Raw genomic sequence first — 11,159 nt, forward strand, 5'->3', positions numbered from 1 at the left:
GGGATGCCCCCCTTTATTTTGGGATCTGTGTGGATCTGTGTTTGAAAAGTCACAGGCTTTGTAAATTGCAGAGTACAATGAAGAATACCGTGCCCTTCACCCAGTTTCCATTCTTAGGCGCTCCAATCTGATTTTGTTCTGTCTACACTCCCAGTCATTCCCTCTCTATGAAGGGTCTCTAGCCCCAAACAGTTGGACCTTAACCCTCTTAGCCACAAATGGGGTTTCCGGTGTTGACCCGGGGGTCCCAATGGGGGTCCCTGCACCGGAACTGTGAGGGGAGGGTGTGAAACCCAGACGGGGGTTTCCTGGAACTTCCCCAGAGTGACTTAGAGAAACACACGCATACCCCCCCATCCAAACCCCATCAAGCGTCTTCATAGAAATCGACAAATGGATTCCCAATTGTCTACGGAAAATTGAAGCACCTACCAGAGCCCAAACAAGCTTGTATAAGAAAGTTTAAGAGGGAAGCATTTGCTTGACTTGATTTTAAAATTTCCCAGCCAAGGAAAACTGCTGGAAGAGTGGATCAAATGATCAACAGAACCTTAAAGAAATAGACCCACATGCCACATGTAAAGAGGTCGCTATACTTTTTTTTATTTGAATCACTGTGATAGACCCTTACAAAGCTTTCATGATTAGCTTTCAGTCTTACAGTGTTCCAACACCCATCCCTCCATCCGTGTACATTTCCTGGTTTCAGTGTCCCCAGATTTCCTCCCATCAGGCAGGCACTTTTCCTTTCTCTCTCTCTTTGTCTCTGTCTGTTTGTCTGTCTCTGTCTGTCTCTGTCTCTGTCTCTCTGTCTCTCTTCCTCTCTCTTTTTCTCCTTTTGAGCATTGGAGATCACTTTTTTTTTTTGAAGAAAGACAACAAAGATATTCAACGAGAATAGGCAAAGTCTTTAAAACAAATCATGCTACAACAACTGGATACATTTTGGGGGGTAACCTCCAGAGAGTACCCCAGACCATACAACAATCATTCCAAGATGGATCATAAGGCTATAAATCTAAAGAAAATATAAGAAAAATCACACTCACAACTTCAGAGGAGGCAGAAATACATCAGCGAGGACACAGAAAAACAAGCTATTTTTAAAAGCTGATAAATGAGCTGTTATTACAATTTTTTTTAAAAAGTTATCAAGTGACACTTCAATGAAAAAGGCCACGCAAAATTGGAGAAAATATTAACATATCTCTATCTCACATAGGAATTGTCTTCTTTATATATAAATATGTCATACAAATCAATACTAAAAAGGCAAACTACCCCAATAAAATTGATTAAAACGTTTAGACACTTCACAAAACAAAATATATAAATGGCCAATAATCACACGAAAACGTGATCAATAGCATTTGTCAGAAGGAAATGCCAAACCCCACGATGAGACAGTGTGCACCAGAATAGCAAAAGTGAAGTCCTCATTACCAAGGGCACAGCCGCCAAGAAACTCTCTGCCTTTGCTGCTTGGGGCACAGAACAATACAACTTCTTCGGAAACAGTTGGAATGTTCCTTTAAATGGGAAACATAAGATTCTGCTCCCAGGTATTTACCAAAGAGAAAATTAAAAAGTATCCTCACACAGAAAAAAATCATGTGCCAATGTTCATGAAATTATTATTCATAATAGCAAGCATTGGAAACAACACCCATGACTGGGAGGGTAGGTGAGGGAGGACCAGCCATGGAGGACGCTTAAGGTGGAGTATTATTTGGCAACAAAAATGAGCAAGTGGCTGATACAAACCACAAGGGTACATGCTTCGCTATTTCCCTGACAGAAAGTTCAAGGGCAAGCAAAACTAATTTGTAGCAAAAGAAATCAGCAGCAGTGGTTCCTTCTGGGAATAGGGGGGCAGGGGTGTTGATTGCCAAGGAGCAAGGAAAAAAAATCTGAAGGGTAAGGAAAATGTTGTGAATGGTGATTGAGGCTGCGAGATCCCGGGTGTATACGTTATCAGTGGTATACAAGTAAGGGTTCGTCATATACAACACCCCCTCCTCCCACAAGCTGGGAAACTTGCAGTTCATTCCCTCCAACCTCCAGTTTTAGAGGGGCACCTGAGGTTCAGAGAAGGCAAGGAACCAGGTAAGGCCACACAGCAAACAGGGACAGAAGTAACATCTGGAGCTTAGGCCCATGCCAATTTGTCTGTGGAACTGTATTTTCCAAGGCCCCCACCAGGGAAAGAGAGAATGGGGAGACAGGAAGAGGGCCAGGTGAAAGCAGGGATCCCTCACCCCCATGGTCACACACACAGACACTTGCCTCCAGGCATGACACGGCAGTGGAGGAGTCTTTGACATGTATTGGGGCACCTGGAACGGTCCCCCAAGTGCTGAGGAGAGTCAGTGCATTCACCGGGTGCAGGTGGGCTGTCGCGCCCCTACCCACGCCCCTCAGAGTCTGGGCAGGCTGGATGCACCTGGGCAGAGGAGGGCAGGCTGTGGTGCTGTGGGGGGCGGGGGGCCGCGGTGGGGAGAGGCAGAGCTCTCCGCGGACCCGCTCGCCCCTAAATCACACTGCCGCATGAATAATGAATAAGGACCGCTCGGGTCCTTAGCAGTAGTCGCATGTCTTATTAAACTAATATTTCACAAACTTTTATTCTCCCTGTGGTTGGAGGTCAGGAACAAAGCACCCCCACATGCTTTCTTGCCCCGGCCTGTGGGGGATCGGGGGTCCGGTGAGACGCCAAGCAGGCCATGAGCAGGCTCCCCAGAATGGGCTCTGTTGGGGGGTGGCGATCCCCTGAGGCCTGTTATTTGGTTCTTTCAGCTCCTGTGGGCTAGCTGCCTTCTCTGGCCTGGCCCTGGGCACCGGACAGAGAAGGTGATCTGGGTGGGGGTCCAGGGACGTGACTTCTCAACAAAATGCTGCCTTTGGAGACGCCAACGGGGAGGACAAAGCGATGCTCAAAGGGAATCGCCCTCAGAGAAAGGGCGAATCACCTGGCCAGCCTGGAAGGCTTCCTGGAAGAGGAACATACTGGAGTCCTCACTGCGTCCTTCAGGATGAGCACTGCCAGACTCATCAGGCAGAGGGAGTGGCAGGCCAGGGGAGGTTCTGGGTCAGAGGGTCTTGGGGTAAACCTTGTTTCTGCCTCTCTGCATGGGACACTTTCCTCCTGCACTGGGCCCAGGGAAGAAGCAGGGACAAGCTCCAGGGGGAGCACTCAAGGGGAGCACGCACTTCTCTGTGCAGAAAGCCAGGAGGGCCCGGGCACCAAGGAAGGAGTGTAGAAGCAGAGAGCTGAGGCCACAGGGTAGGGGCGCAGCTGTGACCCCAGACTTCTCAGAGCCTTTAAGAGCTGGTTGCAGACCCCACTGCTCACCCCTCTAAAGACAGCCATGGGGTGGGGGCTAATGGAGAGGGCCGGCCACGTGGTGTCTAACGAATGACTGTCCTGCCGGTGTGTCCTTTCATGCCCCAAAGCAATGAAATCAGGGCTGTCCCCTTGCTCATCAGTGGCCGGTGACAGCTCCTCCCCGTCCACTCCCGCAGTTGCCCGCCTTGCCAAGCCCAGCTCTCTCTCCCTAGCCCAACCCTAAGCATCACGCCTCCATTCCCAGGGGGCCTGGACTGGACACCGCAGGCCCTTTGTCTCGACAGTCAGCTCTGAAGTCCTCCCCACCCTGAGACCCCGACTCTGGACACCTGCTTTCTCCTAAGGGACTGCAGCATCAGCCCTCCTGGACCTCACGGCCAAGCTGCCTCTCACCTCCAACCCCTGCAGGCCTCCCACCTGCCTTTCAACTCTCTTCTCTCTGCACTCCCTCTGGCCCTGGGACTCCTCTCTCCTCTCCCCGTGCTCCCTCTGGCCCTGGGACTTCTCCTCCCCTCTCCCCGTGCTCCCTCTGACCCCGGGACTCCTCCTCCCCTCTCCCCGTGCTCCCTCTGACCTCGGGACTCCTCCGCCCCTCTCCCCATGCTCCCTCTGACCCTGGAATCCTCCTCCCCTCTCCCCGTGCTCCCTCTGGCCCTGGTCTCTCCCCTCTCCTGGTGCTCCCTTAGCCCTGAATTCCCCTCTTTGCCCCTGGGCTATTTCCCCAGGCCCTTCTCTGCACCCCCCCCATCTTCTCTTTGCTGTCAGCTTCATCTGACAATCTCTCTGATATGACCACAGATAACTGTGTGGCTTTCCTCTGCCCACAAAATCAAACTCGGTCAGTGTGGCCTACCTGCAGCACCCTCCCACCTAGCATCTGCTCCCAAGCCATTTTCCAGACCTGGTTCTCTCTCTCTCTCTCTCTCTTTCTCTCTCTCTCTTTCTCTCTCTCTCTCTCTCTCTCTCTCTCTCTCTGTTTCTTGCCACCCCTGTTCCCCAACACACACACATACACACACACACACATGCACACACATACACACACACATGCACACACACCCACACAAGTGCACACACACACGCATGCATAAATGCATACACACATGCGCGCGCACACACACACACACACACACACACACACACACACACTCTCTCTCTCTCTCTCATGCACTGGCCCAGTCACCCAAACCAAGGGTGAGGAAACTACAGACCAACTGACAGCCTTGTTCAGAGTGAACTATTGACTTTTTGAACTTCACTTATAAGGAAGCAAAACAAAAGGGAATACAGCCATGACCAGTGGGAGTCTAATAGGATGAATTTTCAATGCCTCGGTTAAGATCCAAGAATAGGAGACAAAGGAAGGTTCCAGAAGCCCCGAGGAGGAAGAAGGGAAGACAGGAGAGCATGAGGTTTGCTCAGGCCACATCCACCTGGAGGGGCCAGCAGCTCAGAGAGGGAGGCTGGGACGAGGGTCCTGCCCAGAAAGAGAATGAGAGCTCTTGGGACACACTTAGAGACAGGCCGGAAGACATGGCTGGACCAAGACCCAGAGAAGGGCCACCAGTGTGGCAGCCCACGTCGGATGGCTGGGTCAGGGCTCAGCGCTGTGTTGAAAGCGAAGTCCCTCCGCTGGCCCGTGGGGATGGGGATGGGAGAGTCCCGCAGAGTAGGGTCAGGCAAGGAGAGCCCCCCACCCCCCACCCCCCACAGTTCGAGTCCCAGAGACCTTCCCAGGACGTGCTGCGGAGAGGGGAGGTGGGGAGACAGGGGTGCGGCCCTGCGGGGATGGCGGGGGTGGGGGGCTGCGTGCTGCTGAGAAGTCTTGGGCGTGGGCTCTCTGCTGTTCTGGAGTGACCTGGGGCTCCGGTGGGCGGGTCGTGCGCAGTCCCAGATGGACCTGGACCGGCGGCAGGGCGAGGACTCTGGCTTTAGCGTCCTGCAAGCCCACTGCTGTCGGTGGCGGGAGCCTTTTCGGGACTCCGCAGGGCAGCGGAGGAAGCGGAGAAGAGGCCCCGTCCACCCTGATCTCTGTGCGTGCGCCCCTGCGGCCCTGTCCTGCTCAGCCGGGAGCCGGTCCCCAACTGGAGACTTCCAGGGGACCCGTCGGTGCCCTAGAGAACGGCTCAGCAGGATGAATATTGAAGCATTGAAAGAGGGAGCAGAATGATGGGAAAATGGGGTGCGAGGGGAGTGTAGCAAATTCCCCTCCCCCCACTGCTGACTGTAGCCCTCTGCGGCATGGATGGCCCCGGGTGTGGAAGGGCTAGCACACAGAAGACCTTTCCCAGGAGGGCCGCGAGGTCCTCAACCCTAGGGGTACACAAGTTAAATCTGGGGTACACTCCAGGGCTCAGACAGTGCTCCACACCTCAACAGTCTTGCACCCTTGACATTGGTCTGCCCTGTGAATGTCCTTGGAATTCTACCTGCACCCCAATCCAACCCCCCCTCTCTCGTGCAGAGACTCATCTCCCCCATGCTGCCTGGCTGGACCCACAGACCTCCCTCGTTCATTCATGGGGGGCCCACCCCCTTCCAGGAGAAGCCAAGTTAAGCACCAGCACCCCCTCCCGGGGCCCCGCTGGGCCTTGCTCAGTCCTATCCATGCCTTGAAACAGGCCCCGTGAGACTCACTGTGGAGGGCTCAGGAGTGCAGCTCTGCAGAGGAAGGGCCTCAAACCCCTGCTGACTGGCCCCAGGGTCCTGCTGAGAGCCAGGGCGGGGCCACTGGGGTGACACTGGAGGCAGCCAGCACCCAGCTTGCACGGAGCAGCATCAGCAGGCTGCCCAGGGGCCCTGACCCCCCACTCTGCTGGCCCCGTGGACCCCCCGCTGCTCCTCAGTCTGGCTGACTGCCCCCCCCCCCCATCTCCTCCCTTCCCCGCCCCCTTGTGCCTGGCATCCCCGTCCTTGTCTGTCCTTCTGCTGCTCCCCCCTCGCCCCACCGAGGACCCCACAGCCTTGGGCTCCTGCTCGTCTGCCTTCACAGCGCCTCCCACCAAGTCCTTTGTCTTCACTGCTGGCCAGGGTCTCTCTCCCTCTCTCCCTGCAGATATGAGTCTGTGTGCTGGTGGACAGGGCAGTGGGCTGAGGCCACTCACTAGTGACCCGTCTCTGTGATCACCTCATTATTTACCACCGGGGACGCCAGTGTTTCCATAAATTACCCCACCCGGAGCTGCCTGCGCCGGAATCAATAGTCGTCTCTGGCCTAATACCCCGTTATTAATAACTTGGGGGAAGGGTGGCCAGGGGGCCCAGCGTGGCCTGGGGAAGGGAGCAGGTATGAGGGAGCCAGGACCACTACGGGAAGTGCCTGCGGCACTGGGCAGCAGCAGAGCCTGTAGGAGGAGCCAAGCACCCTGCACTCACTCTCTCCGGGGGCCCAGGAAGCAGAGGTCTGGATCCAGGATGCGGTCAGCGGGGGAGACGCTGGGCTCCATCTACAGGCGCCTCCAGTCTGAGGGTGGAGGCACGCCATGCCCCAGGTCTGCTCCTTCCTGCCTCATGGGCCTCACCTGGCAGGGCGCTGCACACAGCCACACAGGTAGGGGGGCAGACAGCCTGAGGCAGGGTGCTGAGCGGGTGCAGGTGCTTTCCTAGCAATGGGTTAGGAGGTGGCTGTGTCCTGCAGGACGTCAGGGTGAGCTGGGGGAGCTGGTGCTTGCAAGGGAGGCACCCAGCTACCCAGCTGCAAGGCAGGGCAGGGACTGGGCATTTGGGTGTGGGGGTGGGGGGCACCTGGAGGAACCTGGGGCCTGGGGACTCAGGAGGTGGACTGAGAGCTGTGTCCAGGTAGGTGGTGTGGGAGAGGGTCTGGGGCCACTGAAGGCTGTCTCTGAGGTCACCTGACACCCAGGACATGCACATACATGCACATGCACACATACACACACACACACACACATACACGCACAGGAGAGTGCGGGCGCGTGTGTGTGTGCACGAACACAGACATGCGCACACACGCACACACACACACACACACACTCACAGAGCCGGAGACACAAAGACACATGATTAATACAGACATGAGCACAGCCCCTCACACACACACGCGCGTGGACGTACACGTGCACCTCAACATACAGACTCCCCGACTATCCGCACGCAAGTGCCTCCCCGCTATGGCCCCGGCACCCCACTCAGCACGCCCTGCACCCCGCTTTGTGCACACGCGGTGCTGCTTCCTCCCTAGGCATCTTGCAGGAGCCAAGCTGCGAGGCCTCGGAGCCTCTGGAGCCCAGTTGGTGCCAACACTGCCACCATGTGGCCACAGTGGCACAGCACACAGCCTGGAAGGCCAGAACGCCTGGCCAGTGCAGGGGGAGGCAAGTAGGAAGGCCCACACCCAGGAGACCCCAAACCTGAGGCTGGCTGTCCAGGTCCCCCGGGGGTGACGCCTGGATGTGGAAGCCAGCTCCTGCAGCCCAGGCCTCTGCACCTGGCAGGGCTGGGCTCTGTGTGTCTTTGTAGCCTGTGCCAAGGGTCTAGGAGTTCATCATCCATCCAAACGCGCAGGCTCTGTCTGTGTCCAGCTACCAAGCAGTGGTACGAGGGACGAGCAGTGTGGCCTTGGGAGGAGCTCATCGTGTCAGGGGCCCGACACTGAAGCAATAAAGCAGTCAGCACCTAGTAGGTGGAGCCAGTGGTGTGAAAACAATTGATCATCTGCAGTGGGCTTCGGTCTAACCTCACCGTGACAAGTACGTGCTACAAAGTAGGGCAAAATGGCCTGCTTAGAGGGGAAGGATGAAGAGGGCGAATCTAAGAACCTGACAGAAAAAGGGGAGATGCCACAGGTAAGACCATGGCAGTGCTGTGCAAAGGCCCCAGGGCAGGGAAGATTTCAAGGTGCAGAAAGTTAGAGCTTAGAACTAAGAACAGGGGAGTAGGGGAAGGGAAACCAGAGAGTTTGGGGATCCAGGCTTTCCATCCAGACCCTCAAACTCTGAACTTTACCCTAGGGCCTGCGGAACCCCATTCTGATGAAGGTTATGGTAGAGAACTGTTCTGTCAGCTGAAGAGTTCATTCACCTGCAGAGTAAGAGCAGGACAGCCCGGGCGAGGGGTGGGACCGGAAAGGGGGCAGAGCTGACCCCATGGCTTGATCACTCCCAGGCCTTGTCCTCTGCAAATTGGGGCTGTTTCTTCACCTGACAAGAAAGAGTAAACTGGGAAAATGAACATAAGGCGCTAGCCAGGGACATCATAAGGAGTTAACCAATGGCCAAGGTCAGCCCATGCCTTCTAGAAACGCTAAAAACCAAGGCCTGCAGTTTCCTGTAGTGAGTGACCCCCGGGATCCTGCTCACAGAGGGGGCTCAAAGCCCCCTGGGACCCAGAGCTTCTTCCTCTAGCTCTCAATGTCCTTGAAGCTCTCAGCACAGTGCCCCCAGCACAGCCCTCAGATTCCCCCAGGAGGGCCCCCACCCTGAGAAAGTCACATCTTTGAGCACTGTGTCCTGCTTTGCATCCTCAAAGCTCACAGAACCAGGGCAGGTGGCCAACCACACCAAGGCTGCCAAGGTCTGACTATCTGCCGTGTACAGATGGGGCCACTGAGGCGCCTGGAGACCACCACACACTGAAAGCCTCTATCCCCAGCATGGCTGGTCCCCCGAATTAGCCTCTTTATTGTTATTTTTATCTCAGGTTGCAGAACATTGAATGGGTCACACCTCTTAGTTCCAAAGTGGGTATTCAGGAGAGATCTGTTTTCTGACTTGTTCTCAGGAAGAAATTGATACAAACCCAACATTTCCCATGTCCCCACATGGCGGGATCTTAAGTGCTTTCATGACAGCATCTGTCTTTGAAGGGCAGATGGACTCATTGCAACTCTCACCAGCCGAAAAGTTCTACTCGACCAAAGCAATCATGACAACTGGAGAAATCTTTAGAAAAATAAAGACAAGAGCCTATAGCTGTAGCAGAATGATCCTTTTAAAAGTCATGCCCTGCAGTGAATAATAAATATATCATCATATATCAATTTATTATTTCATTTGGGGGCCACACTGAGTGGTGCTCAGGGTTTACTCCTGGCTCTGGATTCAGGGATCACTCCTGATGAGGCTTGGTGAACTATATGGGGTACCCATATAGATCGAACCCACGTTGGCAGCACACAAGACAAGCTCCCTAGCCACTGTGCTACCCTCAGTCTTTATCCTGTGTCAAGTCTACCAAGACAGTAGAATACTATACAGCTCCGGGCACAGAAACACAGCTGAGCTCTGTCGCTTAGATTTTCAGAAGCTGACCATGAAACCGTATTTGCAGAGATTTTCATTCTGACAAACACAAATCTATACTGATATCATACTTCTTGATTCTAAGATGCACATGTTTTTACATTTCAGAAATGTAATGTTTCAACATTTCAGAAATCTGGATGTGTATGACAATTTACAGATAGTTCTTTTCTCCCTAAAAGTTATGTAATTAAATCAATGATGCCTTCTACAATCAGTGTTGTCCTAGAACTGAGAAAACAAAACGTGATCACGCGCGCACGCGCACACACACAAACACACACACACACACACACACACACACACACACACACACACACACACACCCCTGTCAAATTCCACATAATAACCAAAATTGTTCAAGGCCATTCATCCTAGGTGATTTTCTTCTTTCAACATTTCTCTACTGTATTTTGTATTTTAAAAAGTGGCTACTACTTTTTCTAGACAGGAAATAAAGGATCTATTTCAACTTTTGAAAGTAAAAAGGTTCATCTTGAAAAAGCAGGGACTTGGGCTGGAGACAGTTCCAGGAATAAGGGGCTGTCTTGCTTGTAACCAACCCTGGTTTAATACCCACCTGCTCATGGTCACAAGCACTGCCAGGAGTGGCCCTTGAGTAGCTATGGGGACTCAACACCACCCCCACCCACTCCAGAAAGATAAAAAACAGCAGGAATTTCCCAGTCACATGGGCCAGAATGATCGATCCATAGTGCCCCCAACAGGCAGGAGGGACACAAGCAAGAGAATGAGTCTGGGAGGCTCTGACTGAGGAGCACCTCCTCAGACAGGAAGGACAGGGAGCACAGAAAGCAGTTCTCACACGTCAGCTGAGGGGACCCAGGGCCATCTGTGTGCATTGGGTAGGGGGGCATGGTTGGAGGCTGTAGATTGGCGGGACATGAATCGGGAGCTGTGGATGGCTCTGTGGGTGGGTGGAGGGATGCGGACGAGGGCCATGGATAGGGGCTGTGGATGGGGATCGTAGATGGGGCCATGGATGGAGGGATATGGATGGGTGTGGTGGATGGAGGAATGTGGATGAAGGGATGTGGATGGAGGGATATGGATGGGGGTGGTGATGAAGGGATGTAGATTGGGGAGATGGATGGAGAGATGTGGATGGGGGAGATAAATGGAGGGATCTGGATGGGAGCCATGGATGGGGAGTGTGGACAGAGGGCTCGATGGGGGCCGTGGACAGAGGGCTGTAGATGGGGAGCCACGGGAAGACTGAGCCACAGAGGCAGTCCTGGTCCCATAAATGCCATCTGCTGCGGCTCACTTGGCGCTGGGTGCTGGGATCAGGGCTTCCTGTCTATTTGCCTGTGCCCCCAATGAAGGGCATCCCTGTACTGACCCACTTGTCCATGTCCTAAACCCCCCAGCTTCAGAGTGTGACAGGGTTTGGGGGTCAGTCCTTGCCTGGCCCAGGCCCTCCCCACCATTTACTGTGCTAGAATCAGGTCTCAGGAGAGGGGAGAGCCAAACGGGGCCCTGGGGTTTGCTCTACTCAGCCGCACTGGAATCTTTAGGGGCAGAGGCAGCGG

The sequence above is a fragment of the Sorex fumeus genome, unplaced genomic scaffold, assembly GCF_029834395.1.
Source record: "Sorex fumeus unplaced genomic scaffold, SorFum_2.1 ptg000109l, whole genome shotgun sequence".
Taxonomy (NCBI): Eukaryota; Metazoa; Chordata; class Mammalia; order Eulipotyphla; family Soricidae; genus Sorex; species Sorex fumeus.